Source organism: Caloenas nicobarica, chromosome 2, assembly GCF_036013445.1.
Source record: "Caloenas nicobarica isolate bCalNic1 chromosome 2, bCalNic1.hap1, whole genome shotgun sequence".
Taxonomy (NCBI): Eukaryota; Metazoa; Chordata; class Aves; order Columbiformes; family Columbidae; genus Caloenas; species Caloenas nicobarica.
In genome coordinates, this window is record NC_088246.1 from 81,266,070 (window position 1) to 81,280,141 (window position 14,072).

Consider the following 14,072-nt stretch of genomic DNA (forward strand, 5'->3'; position numbering starts at 1 on the left):
TTCTTTATGCTGAATAGTTCCTCGTACTCTGCACTGGCTGTTAATTATCTCTTGATTGACTCCCAGGTCTGCCAGCCAGTCTCTCCATTCACTCTTTTAGAACTTCAACTAATATCAAAATCTTCTTCAGTAATGACTGTCAATGTCTCACTGCAGATAGCTTCTCAAAGCTCTTGACTTCTCAGGCTAGATCGTGTGTACATGTCTCAAATGAATTTAATTCTAATTTGAAATATTGCCAAGATGATATGGCACATTTCTGTGAGTTACTGTGGCCACAAGCCATTATTTCAAATGCAAACAGTAATTTGCTTTACTATAGCCTCTAATTAGTATGCAGTTAACCTGGATCTGTCATCACTACATAGCTATTATTAATTCTAGGCTAGCCAAGGCAGCTGGGTTTCTCTTGTACTTCCTCAAATAGCACTAACACTAGGTTTCAGAGCACTTCAAAAAGCCAAACTGTGTCCAGATTGTTAATGTTCTCTGACCTTTGGGAAAGCCTAATTAGAATAGTTGGAGAATTTCAAATGGAAAGAAAGAGGGTAGCAATTTATAATTAGGTGTAAACATTTGGCTCCAGAAAGAGTTCAAAGGAAGTTATAGACTCCCTTGGTGGTTTACCATGCTGTCGTGGTTTAACCCCAGCCAGCAACTAAGCGCCACACAGCCATTTGCTACCCTTCCCCGTGGTGGGATGGGAGAGAAAATGGAAAAAAAGAGAAAAAAAAGTAAAACTCCTAGGTTGAGATAAAGACAGTTTAACAGGACAGCAAAGGAAGAGAAAATAATAATAATAACAATGACAAAAAAATATACAAAATGTGTGATGTGCAATGCTTGCTCACCACCTGGTAACTGATGCTCAGCCTGTCCCCAAGCAGCAGTTCCTCAGGCAGCTTCCCCCAAAATATATACTGAGCATGTAGTATAGAATACCCCTTTGGCCAGTTTGGGTTTGCTGTCCTGGTTGTGCTCCCTCCCAGCTTCTTGTGCACGTGGAATGGCATGAGAGGCTGAAAAGTCCTTGACTACTTAGCAACGATTAAAACAACGGTGTATTATCAACATTATTCTCATTTTAAATCCAAAACACAGCACTACACCAGCTACTTGGAAGAAAATTAACTATCCCAGCCAAAACGAGAACACATGCATGTTTCCTTTGACTGTTTTTATCAGCATGAGGACATAGGAAAGGGAGAAAATGCTAACAAACAGTTTATGCAGTTCATCTTAAACTATCAGACCTGCATGCAAAGTAAATGCAAATTAAAACCCTAAGATATTTTCATTTGCAAGCTCAGAAAACCAGATATTTTGTATGGAAGAAATGTGTGAAAAACCTGACACATGATGACAACCTGTGTGTATCCTGGTCTCTTTTTTGTTTACATTGTTGTACTGGCCTGTTTTCTACTGAATTATTACTGCTTTTCAAACAACTTCATGATGTATGTTTGAAAAAAAAAAAAAGCTGGTTGACACTTTTTACTTTTTTGTCTGGATGACTGCATGCTATGAGAATATATTTTTTTTCTGAGCCACTTCTTTTAGTTTATCTTAATACATAAACAAAGCTTTCATTCAAAACATGGAAAAATGAGAAAGAGTTTCAAGAATGTGCTTTTCAAGAGTCAGTGTTTTAGCATGAAGTTACAGTAAAAAAAAAAAAAAAAAAAATCAGTGAAAGTGTACTTTTTAAAGTCTGGAAATACCTTTCTCCCAGAATCTGTAAAACTTTTCCTAGTTATATTAGAAGGTCATGTTCAACCTTCAAGATGTGATTTCACATTTTATGGACATGTTTCTGGTAGCAAATCCCTGAAGAGAAGCATTGCCATTTCATGTCAGTGTTGAAATTAGAGAATGGTGTGTTATTTTGCTCTTGTGGTTTCTCATAAACCTAGTAACAAAGCATTTAACTCCATCTAAATCTCTAGAGTGTTGTAGACTCCTCAGAGACAGGACCATAACCCGAGAGATCCACTTTTTGCAGAGAAGGATAAGAAAAACAAACCAAAACCATAATTCAGCTTAGACAGGTAATATCACACTGTATGGTCTTAGGAAGAAGCCCTGTATATCTGTTTACCCACCAAGTGACTGTTTTTTCTTCTCTGAAAGGGGATTTAGTACCTGATTTGTCTAATGATCTAATGTTCATTAATGACTTTATGGTTAGAAACCAGATCATTCTCCTTTCATAAAAAATGCTGAAAAGAATGTGAGAGACACCCAGAAAAGAGTACGCTGTCATGTACAAAATCATTTGCTTGTTCTGGAGTGTAAAACGCTTTTTTCCCTATAGAAGTGGCCACAGGTTCACCTTCAAAAAGCCCAATATGGCAAGAGACTCAAGCTGCCTTTTGGGATGTATTTCTTGGTTTGATTTTATCAGCTCTCCCCTTAAGCGTTCTTAGCAGTGTAGTTCCATGCAAAGTTTGGTGTCAAGTCCATAAAATGGCGATGTTTTGACCTTAAATTTTACTCATCTTCGACCCATTCCATCTCTGTCCCTTTTAAAGCATGAATTCCAGAGTCAGGAATCACTTCTTAATCTCTTGTTTTCCCTTCACAGTATCTTTTTGACAAACAGTGATAGAAGGGAATGGTAAGTGACCCTCATCGAGTCAGTTCACATTAGAAAGGAAGTTCCTGTGGCCTGCTGCCCAGAGCAGTGCTATTGCTTGTTGGAAAAGAATTTGCTTTCTTAGAATTCCTGTCTTTGAAAAGATTGATTTAACTCCATATTTGTTTGTTAAAGAGGTGCTTTATTTTCAGAAGTGTAGTCAGAATACTAGCTAACAGTATCTAACTACATAGGCATACAAGAGTTTGTATAAATCTAGATTAACTGTACATAATTAGTCATTTATTGCTGTATTTCTCATTTATTCATAATTGTAATGAAGCTTCACTAACCACAACATGGAAAGGTTCAAATTCTTAGTCCGATATTAATAACATTCACAGGTTGGAAAAATATCCTTTGAAGCCTAACCCAAGTGCCCCTGCCTTGCCCATCTTGGGCCTAAAATTTAAAGCCATCTACAAAAACTGTAATTTGAAGATAGTATTAGGCAATGATATATGAGCCACAGAATCAGTAGTATCATAAAAGTTATATAAAAAAAGGAAAACTAAATTATATTTTCTAATTCGGGTTTAGGCTTTAATAAAGTAGTTTATATACCTCTAATTCACTCACTGGCGACTATATTTCTAGTTCAACTCTTTAGGATTTAGCAATGTGAGGATAATGCCCTTTTCTTGATTCAAGCCACTAAAATATTACTAACACAGTTGGAAATACTCTTCCATAAATATCCTTACAGTCCCTTCCTCACATATGTTAGAATAATATCCACAAAAATTGTAACAAGATTCTGCTCTTCTGTTAATTGGAGCCAGAAATGCTTATCAAAATTTATTTAAAATATATTTGACTGACAATTAATATACTCTAAATGACTACTGATATTTTTGACAGACACAGATAATTACTGTTAATTAGTTTGGAATTGATTATAAAATGACATGTTTATACTGATTAGTATGCATCAAAGTGTAAATGGTCATTCTGACGGCTTAATTTATATTTCCATGAAAGGAAAACACACAGACAAAACACACAGGCAAATCTGGTCTTAAAAAGAAAAATCTGTGAACAGAAGTATTTCTACATCTAATGATACACTCCACATTGCTTGTTGAAATAGGGCAGTATTTGCAACATGCTTGGAGCAAGTAAAACAGCAGTAGTTGCAGTTCTTGTGGTATAAGACTGAGCAGATTTCTTTGCTCTACTTGAATTAGCCTCCATAATTAAGTTTTTCATATTTTTTTTGAGAATGAGTAACAAATTTCCATAAGATTCTTTTGACAAAGATCTCAGTTTATCTTGGTAGATATTTTTTTTTTCTTTAGAACAATACGAAGCTTTCCTTTAGACTAGTGCAAAGCTTTCAGTGAGTGTAAAATAAACTAGTATCTGGGTGCATGTAGCTGCATATACTCAGATAAATTAAAAAGATATATGAGGCAGTATATTCAACTATAATGGACAACTAGAATACATGTGAAAAAAAAAAACCCTTTATCCTCCAATGTTCTTTTGCTTTTGTTTGCTCAAGAGGTCATGCCAAGGACTGAGCTAAAACCCACATGCTTTCTGTCTCTGATCTTTGTCTCATTTCCAGGTACAGGACTGTGTGATACACACACCACACTGTGAAATTGTTCCTACTTCAGTTGCCTTTGAGTATTACTGGCCTTGCAGCAGAGGGTTGAGGAAAAGCCTTGCAACCAGCATAACTGCCCATGGCTGTGTACAAAGGATCAAATAAACGTTCATCAATTATAAGCTACCATGGTTTTGATTTTGCATTTCTACCTCTCAAAGCATATTCTGGTGCTCATCTCAAGCCTCTAAATGAACACAGACTAATATTCATGCAGCACATTCTTGAATCCCATTCAATCCACCCAGAAGGCTGGTTTTGGTCTGCATTCAAAACATTAGAAATGTATCCTTTGACTTAGCGGCATATTATGAAAATGCAGCACAAATTGTCATTTGACATATCAGAGTGACATGCAATTTCTTTCAAAAGCTAAGAAAGTCTGACTGACAGCCCTTCTGCTGACAGTTGGGAATTTGGTCAATTTAAAAAAAAAATGTATTTCTCCTGTAGGGATTGTGTATTTTTTAGCTGCTTGCTAAAAATTAAAACCCTCCCACAGAATGAAATAGTTTAAAAGAAAAAACTACTAGAAAGAAATCCATTCCCTGACAGTTTCCTTAGCAGGCAGAGATTCTTGGGCAAAATTCTCTACCTTTGTTACTCAGAAGAGCAAATTCTATGATCTCACACAGTTACGAATTTACACTGAGAGGAAGGTCCTGCGTATTAGCAAAAATACATGTTATATAGTGTGATCACACAGTTATGTAGCTTTGCAGAGGTTTTGTTACACTTCCATCTAATGAGTGTCTCTAGCCTTAAAATACACTGTTGTCTGGAGTGCTCTATGGAGTCTTAACAGTTGCATTTCAGCTACACTATACAGGTGTCTTTGATCTGAGTATTCTTATAATGATAAGAATTATAAAATAGTACCTTGCTGACTTTCTTTTCAACTAGGCATATCTGCTTGTTATTCATTAAAGAAAAATATCTTGCTTTCTAAGCATATTAAAACCAACCAACCAAAACCCACAAAATACCCTCCACAAACAAACAAAAAAAACCCCCAAACCACCACCAAAAAAGTAAAACATGGTTTCTAATTCTTGTGTATGATTTATAAATATTTTTTTCCAGCTACAGCGGTTTATGTGGTTGAATGAATAGTGCCTAATCATCACGGATATTTAACACCTTACTTTAATGCCCAAGTTCATCATGTAGCAAAACCATGGTATTGACACTGCAAGAGGGAGAAAATAGATCTTCACCTTTCCGCCTTACGAGATGCTCAGAAAGCATAGTGTTGGCATATCCTGGGATTTAGGGGTTTTAAACTAGACTTAACTACATTTGAAATAATTAGTACACAATGAGGTGAACTAAGCTTTGATAGGATGAAAAGAAAAAAAAAAAGTTTTACAGTATCTAAAAGCGTATGTATGACATCCTGCCATTTGAGGTTTCATTTGAGATACAAGAGTGAGTCTGGAACAAATAAGTGTACATGAATGAAACTGTAACTTTAATTCAAGTGAAAATACATTGTTTCTGCATTTCAGCCACTGCGGTGCCAGCCAGAAAGTGAAAGTGATAGGAAAATGACTTCAAAAAAAAATCAAGTTCACTAGCCTATTTTTGTGGAAAATGGTAGCTTTTTACCTTTCTGCATTACCAGCCAAAACCAATTTCATTTGTGAATCATTTTCTAAAATGCAAGGTCATGTTACAGGATAGTTTATTCCATGTGCAGATAAAGTTTGTGGCATCTTCCAAAAAAGGGAATAGTCAAGCATGTAAGATAAACTTCTCCTCAGAGTACTTTTATTTCTCAAACTGTTTTTTCCTATACATACTTTTATTGTTTTGTGCATATATTTCTCTCTCTTGCCTCACAGTTGGATATGCAAAATTAAATCATTTAATGGATTTGTGGTTCAGTTGATTGAGGTCCCTGGATCTCTCTGCACGCCTGGTAGCCATCTTATTTGGTCTGTTACTGTCATTCACTGTCATTTCCACTTGGCTGGTGCCTGCGACAGGTCAGATTACTGCATGTGCTCAAAATATGATATAAAAGACAGGACTGTGATTCTGGTACTGATGGGTAGTGCTCTTCTTGTTAAAGCTATCTGAGGAGATCTTGGTAAATGCAGCTTCCTCAGGCTGTTTGGGGAATCAGTGGAAGAAATGATAGTAAATAGAGGGGCCATCTGTCTACACTTCCTTATGCTTTCTGAAATCTGTTTTCACTACATGGGTATTGTTGAAGACAGGAGCTGGTTTACTGACACGGGATTATTTTAATATAATTGGCATTTTTAAACCTAGATGAAGTTGTGCACCTGTTCATCTATCTGTTATACATTCACTTTTCTTCTGTTCATCTAAACAATTTCAGGCATAGGGTGTTAGATTTAATTGTGCAGCTCATCTTTACTTCCCGCCCCCCACCCCCCTGCCCTGAAATGCCCCATTTTCTCACACAATAGCTACATTTTTTAGAGAAGATGCCAAGGTTGTTTTTTTTTTTCCAATAACAGCTTAGTGAAATAGCTCAAAATATTTAATATATGTGCTATTAAAGAACTTGACAGCTTGTAGAGGATGTTGGAACATTTCAGCACATATACTGCAGCCACTTCAGCAGCTGCAGTCAGTGCATTTCTGTGACTCTGAATGTATATGTAAAAATAAAGTAAAAAGATGTTGATATGCCAATAATAAGGGAAAAAACAATCTAGTTCTGGATGAAACTAGAATTGTAAATAAAAATAGTGATATCTCAAGGGGTCAATACTGATCTACTTTTTTTCTTCAGAAGAAATTCAGAAAAAAATGATAATGAAGTAGAATATGTAGTTCTGTAAAAAAAGATCTCTGAGCCTACTTGGGACTTTGTAGCTCATTTCATCCAAAGTCTCAAGCCAAATTTATTAGCAATGCAGCATAAAATGTGAATTGGGGTGAAGCTGGCCAGTCTGTTGTTGCTGTCAAAGATCATAAATATCCTAGCACATCAGTATTATAAGGGGACTAATGTGGCTGACATAGAACAGACAATGGCAAAAATCATGACATAAACATAGTAGGAGGCCTTCTGTAAGTGAACAACTCTGACTCCTACAAGTTCTGTGTTCTCCAGTTGTGGCTGATTTTGTTGTATTCCAGAACAACAGCTTAGTATGTAATGAGAAAGTATTTTACTATCCTGAAATTTGTATGGAGAATCATGTCTGTACACCTCTTCCTTTTTTTAAGAAATTAATGTGGATACTTCTGATCATAAAGGTTACAATTTGTGCACTTTTTATTTCAAAAGGAATGCAGTTAAAAATAAATTGGCCTTTGTTTTACACCCACATATGGTTATAGTACTAATATGATTTCTAAAACCATTTTTATGCTCTCCTTGTACAATTATAATGTATTGAAATGTCATCCATTAAGTAGTTAAATTTCTCCATGCTAAAAAAATTATTTGCGAAAATCTGAAATGCACTGCAGAGGACATGCAGAGACTAATTTTCCATTATAAACAGCAAATGCTTTCTGAGAGATGTTTCAGGGAAACGTCAGCTATTTTACTTTCAACACTTAAAGTATTGCAGGAAAATTGGTAACTTCTGGCACTGAAGCTTAACCGAAGTCTAGCAAAAGGCCTTGTCTGTGATGCAGTTTTTTGCTATCTGATGGTTTAGGCTCAAAAAATAATGAGAGCCATGAAAAAAAAATAATTTGATGTGGCTGATAACTAGCAAGAAAAAAATGAAAATAATATATGAATTCTAAAACAGTTGTGAAGAGAATATTTTTGATGGAATTTGTAAAGACTAATTTGAAAAGAACTATAATAGAAGTGTTATTTTACTTTACTTGTTATGATGAACTTGTTATGAAGGAACATTTTTCTGTTCAGAAAGTTTCTAAATATTTCTTACACATGATGTGTCTCCTGTTTTGCCCATTATTCTACATGTCTTTTTCTTGTCATAGAAGCCAAGAGCTTCTTTTCTTCATTCAGATTATGTCTTTTCAGGCTCACCCTCGCCTCTGGAGAATATGAATGTCCTGGCTGATGCTTCTGCCTTAGAGAAGAGGTGCCAATGAATATGTCTGAGACTCTATTAATAAATACCTTCTTTCAGCTGTGACCTGGGAGTGTGAAGAGAATTTAAAGGAGCTGAGCTAGTTCCATTGACATGCCTCTTCTACATTTCACTGACCTCCTCTTGCCCTTAGAGTCAAAATTCAAGTAGATTTGAGTAGATGCTGTTATTATTACCGTCATGACATCTGTCTAGATGAAGCTTTTCACCTGCATTTCATGTAATATAATATGATGAGTTGCAGCAAAAATTCAAAAGACAACCATGTTTGCTCCCTTCTGGTTTGTACATCATAGAAGTCTGAAACAATGTGTTAGCATGTTGCTAAACAGCAAATTGATACTTGCAAGAAGACAGTAATTTCATTATTAGTAATCTCTTTTCTAAGGCAGAAAATTCACTCTCTACTTCTCTACCTCATATTAAAGATGAAACAGAATGGTATTTTTACAATTATTATACTGAGAGAAAATTTATAAGAGCCTTCTCTGAAAAATTAAAACCTTATTTTTTTTCTCTTTCAAACCTTGCAAGAATATTTTACCAATTACTTCAAAGGGGTTAAAAAAAGTTATTATAATCAGACAATTTTTGCTACTTGAATGCTCAGAACTTTAAAAAAAAGACCTAAGTTATTTATTGAGTTACTTTATGTTCAACAGAAGCAAAACTTTAATATATTGCATAATTTATGGCTTAGTAGGAAAACACATGTCTAAGGCTTGCTGAAATTGTGATGTCCTCCTGCAAATGAAACTTTGAATTAAGAGTCCCACTGCAAGCCTCAGATCTGTCCCTCTATGCATATGCCTTGTAGACCTTCATCCAAAAAGGTACTGGTTTAAATTAATATAAGAATACTCTTTTTTTTTTTTTCTTTTTTTTCTGGAATTTATGTCCGTGCTTAAGTGCTTTGAAAGATCAGGTCCTATGGTAAGGTTTAGTAATTTTAGGATTAGCATCACAATCACACAGTTCAGCCTACAAAAACCTGCTACGTTCTGCTGGCAATTTGACTTGGTGAGAGGCAGATTTCCATCCAATGAAATGACATCACATCAGCCCTGTGCAAGTCACCACATTAGACACATAGTAAGAAAAAGTGTTTGCTCTGTCCCCCTTAATGACAGTTGGAAGACAAAGTGCTGGTGGGGAGAGGAACCCTGCACTTGCCTGTGGTAGGAAATAAAACAGATTTCAGTGCTGGAATGTAACTGTGTGCATTGGGAAGCTACTGCAACTGTGCCTGGGAATGCTGCAGCCCAGCGAGCACTCCCCCAAACTGGCATCACACTGGAGTCAGCATGGCTGAGTGACTGTCCTTAGCAGACACTTTGCATCTAGCCATCTGTTTTCCATGCTGAGACAGCTAATGGCATGTGTGCATATTGTTATGTGCTCACTGTCCTCAGTGCTAAGAAATGGTCCCAGGCACATTTAATTTACTTGCATAGATGTAGCTTTCAGTCCTCACATATGTAGCATGGCTGGATTTAGTTTAATGTTAAAAAGCAGAATTTATTTACCTAAAGTTATTTCCTCATTCACAGAAAGATGCTTGTAATTTTCTAGACAGTATTGTTACATATGCTGAATTTACATGAAATAGAAAAGTGTAAACAGACCAGAACAACAATTCAGTTGCCAACAAACCACATTTGATGTAGAGTTCTTTAGTTTTGTTTATATATCTGCTATTCTCTAGCATTTCTTGTAAATGTCCTGCAGACTGTAAAAAGAAAGTGTGCAAACTGTGGAATTTAAAACATTTTCTGTTTTTCTTGTTGATCCACAACTGCAATGCACGAACACCACTGTAATAGCCTATGCTACCTCAAGTCCTTGGTTAACTTGTATAGAACTTCTTAATAACACATAATTATTTAATGAATAATATGACTTTCTCATCATTTAGCCATAGACTTGCTCTTGCTAACTGTCCAGAGTCAATTTATACAAGATTCGCCGATGGGAGGTAAAGGATATTGAGCTTTCTGCTTTCTGACTATGCAGAGATCGGTACATGTGGACACACTTTGCGTCTGGAGTACAGATGCATTTGGAGCAGAGGTGAGTTCAGCTTAAGTAAAAGTCATACTGTATGATATCTTCCCCAGTAGATTATGAAGAACTGGATGGAGCAGAAATATTTGTCAACACTTCTACCCGTCATACTCCAAGTTCCCTTTAATTATAAGAAGCTGTGGTGACAAGGCACAGAGCTTGCACAGTGCTGTAGTAGTGGTGTCTCCAGCCCCTTTTTGGACAACAAATCTAAATCTTTCTGACAATCTTAAGCTTTTGTTTTCCCCCGCTTTCTCTGTCACCATTCAGTATTCAGCTGCCTTTCTCATCTTCCAGGCTTATAACCTTACTGCAACTGTAAATTTTTCTTTCCTTCTGCTTCAAAATAGCCAGTATCTTCCCTTCTTTGTGCCATTCCCACCTTAAAAAAACATGTGATACCCTTTAATTTCATCAAGAGTGAGCTATCAGATGAGAAAACATTCATTTTTTGCAGTTTTTCTACTCAATTTTCCTTTGGTTGCATAAGTGGTATTCATGGTTCTTTGAAACTGTTAAACATGCCAGATGAAATAATTTTTTTTTGAGTTTTTAATAACCAATTAAATTTTACTTTCTGACAATATTTCACAGACTCTCTAGTCCATTTTTCTTAATGTGGCAGCTGGCAGAATGTGGAACAAAGCCTGTAGCCTTTTGTTCTGTCACTTTAGCAAATTTTCTTTTTATATATAGGAAAAATAATTTCCTTAGTTCTGCTTTTACACAGTTATCTTAGTAGGCAATATCTTGTATGAAAACAGTTGCAAAATTGTCCTTGGCCAGTGATACTTAAAAATGTATGTTCATTACTTTGGAAAAGAAAATTAAATCTTTGTAGTACAATGGTCAGTACAAAAATGCAGTTTTGCCAGAAAGATGTTTTTGTTTTATTTCAAACATGGAATAATTTTCCAAAATTATCATTTAGATGCATCATTAAATAGATCTTCCTGATGCTGCACCTCTGAATTCCTTGAAGTAGCAAAGGAGCTCTTTGACAAGTGCACTCATACGCATGCCATGTCTGTTACCACATGTCAGCAGAACTTTCATGGCAATGCTGGAAATATATCATGCTTTCAATGCAATCACGCATCCTATGAAAACAAAGTGTAAAAGATAGCAGCATTCTTTTCGCTTCTTATCATTACTTTAAATACTGGACCTACAAAAAATTTATGCAAATGAACATATTTATATTTGTAAAAATACCTCCTGAATTCAATGAACCTAGTCATTTTTGAAGGGTTTAATATGTGACTAGCATACCAAATCACACAGTCTGAATTCCCAGCTGAAAAGTAGTAGATAAAGGAGCTCACAATCTGTCCCACTTGCTATCCTAAATTTTAAGCTTTGCAAAGTATATTTGACCATCAGAAATCCTTTTGTATTTCCTCATTTAGCAGAGGCATAATCAGTGGTACTGGTAATGATTCACAGTACCAGCTCCATTCTACGACTAATAGTATAGAAAAGAAATATTCATCTGTCACCCATTCATTGATCTATTTCCCCCTGTGAGCTGAGGCTTACTTTTATTCTCATAAAGCTGGAAATTGTGAACAAAGGCACCAAAACATTGGGCCCCATAAAATTATGTAAAAATCCATCTAATTCATCCCAGTTCAAAACAATGGTTCAAAAAGCGTTTCAAACCAGTGGTTCAAAACAGAAGACTGTCATCAACCTAGGATTTTCTTTTATTTTCTTAGGTTTATTGAGGGTACAACTAAAAAACCAACCAACCAACCAACCAAAAACCACAACCAAACTAAAAACAAAACAAAACAAAACAAACATGAAACAACAACAAAAAAAACTTTTTCTTTTTTTTTTTTTTTTCCAAAGAACCAAGAACTAAAATAGAAACAAGAAAAAAAATCCTATGGTCAAGTTCCATGAGACAGTTGCATTGCACGTTTCCAGTATTCAAGTATTTACTCCTAAGTAAGGGGGTAAAATGAGCTGCCTTGTGCAAGTTTCTGATCTTCCTCTGCAACAGTTCATTCTACTTGCAGCCATCAATGTCTTCAGCTACTGCAATACTACATTTTGCAACAAGATTATTAAAGAAAAAAATGCATGGGCCTCTAGAATGATCCTTAAAGCATTTTACCAATAATGTCCTTCAGCTGATACTTCTCTTTCTATACATTGGTTTTTGCCAAATCATTATTAATAAATCTTGTATAAAACACCACCTTTTCCACATTAAATAATTTCTGTATGGCACTATATACAGGTACTTTATTGAAATATATTAGACCTGCTTTATTTTCCTTTGAAAAATTGCTCTTAGTGAAATCAGAGTAATCTAGGAGGTTTCAATTGTGGAATACCCAGGTTGCAGTTTATCCTATTTTCTTTTTACTTTCTGATCTTTATTTAATTTCACCAGAATGTACTTCAAAATCTGATATAATGTTGTGCTTTTATTTATGATCTTACATTCACTGATTTTTTAAATTCAAACATTTGTAAAGTATCTGTAAATATTTTTATTTCTAGTCATATGAAGCTATCAGTAATTTGCAAAGACGGGGGAGCAAAACAAGGCAACATAACCATGTACATCTTTCTTATGCTTTGGCATGTCAGAATTCACATACATCCTCTATCAGAGAATACTTCATTTTCAGCTAGGGATGTTTTCATACACAGAAATAAGGATGGGAGACAAATACGACAAGTTCTGGTAAGTGTATATATGTCTGCCATCATAAAACTAATATAGAGAAAGCCATATAAACACTTAAAAGATTAATGTTGCCACATTTTCATATTCACAGGACAGTGTTTCATACTGCTTTGAGCTCATTTTTTGGAAACTTAGAATTTGTTTTCACACTAGCCTGATATTCCTTTCTTTCTCCAGTACTCTTTTTTGAGCAGCTGATGAATATTTTAATTTTCATAGTAATTTCTGAAAACCAAAATCCCAAACTTCACCCCTAATGTAACTTGGAACAACACATTGAGCCACCCCACAAAAATAGAGAAAGTATCTTGTCTAAGTTGTCCGACAAGCATCAGTTCTTACCCTTCTCAAATAACTATTAATAGTTTCAATTCTCAGGTAGATAAGCAAAGTTCTAGATTATTATTACTACTATCTACCTGATAGGACAAATCAGAAGTCTTAGAATACTGAGTGCATAGACACTAGTTTTATTCTAGTCATATTCAAATATACACTTGCTGAAATGTTTAATGAGTGCTTCCACTCTGACAAAAATCTCAATTTATTCCTACAGTTCAAAGATAATAGCTAGCAAGGACAAGGGAAAGAACTAATCTAAAAAGAAGAAAGTAACATATATGGAAATTTAAAGGAAATCTGAGAAAGATGGGACTTAGTTGGGAAACAAAGTATTTTAGAATACCTAGAGGCAGCCGTCAAAGCTGGCACTGTAACTTTGCAACTGAGATGTTTTTCAGACAGACTTTCATGATAAGAATATCATTAATGTGTGCTGGAAAACTAATATGTCTCACAAAGTCATAATATGATAAAGGGCTAGCCTGTTGAAACATGTTATTTATGGATTTTTTTGGATTAACTCCCTAATGTATTTTTCCAATAACTATATAATGTTCTACAGTGACAATTTTGAACTTTAAAGTCGCTCTAATTTTACATTTGTATCAAACCTCTAGTGGAAGCTCACCTGGCTTCTAGAGCCAGCACTAACCAGAGGTG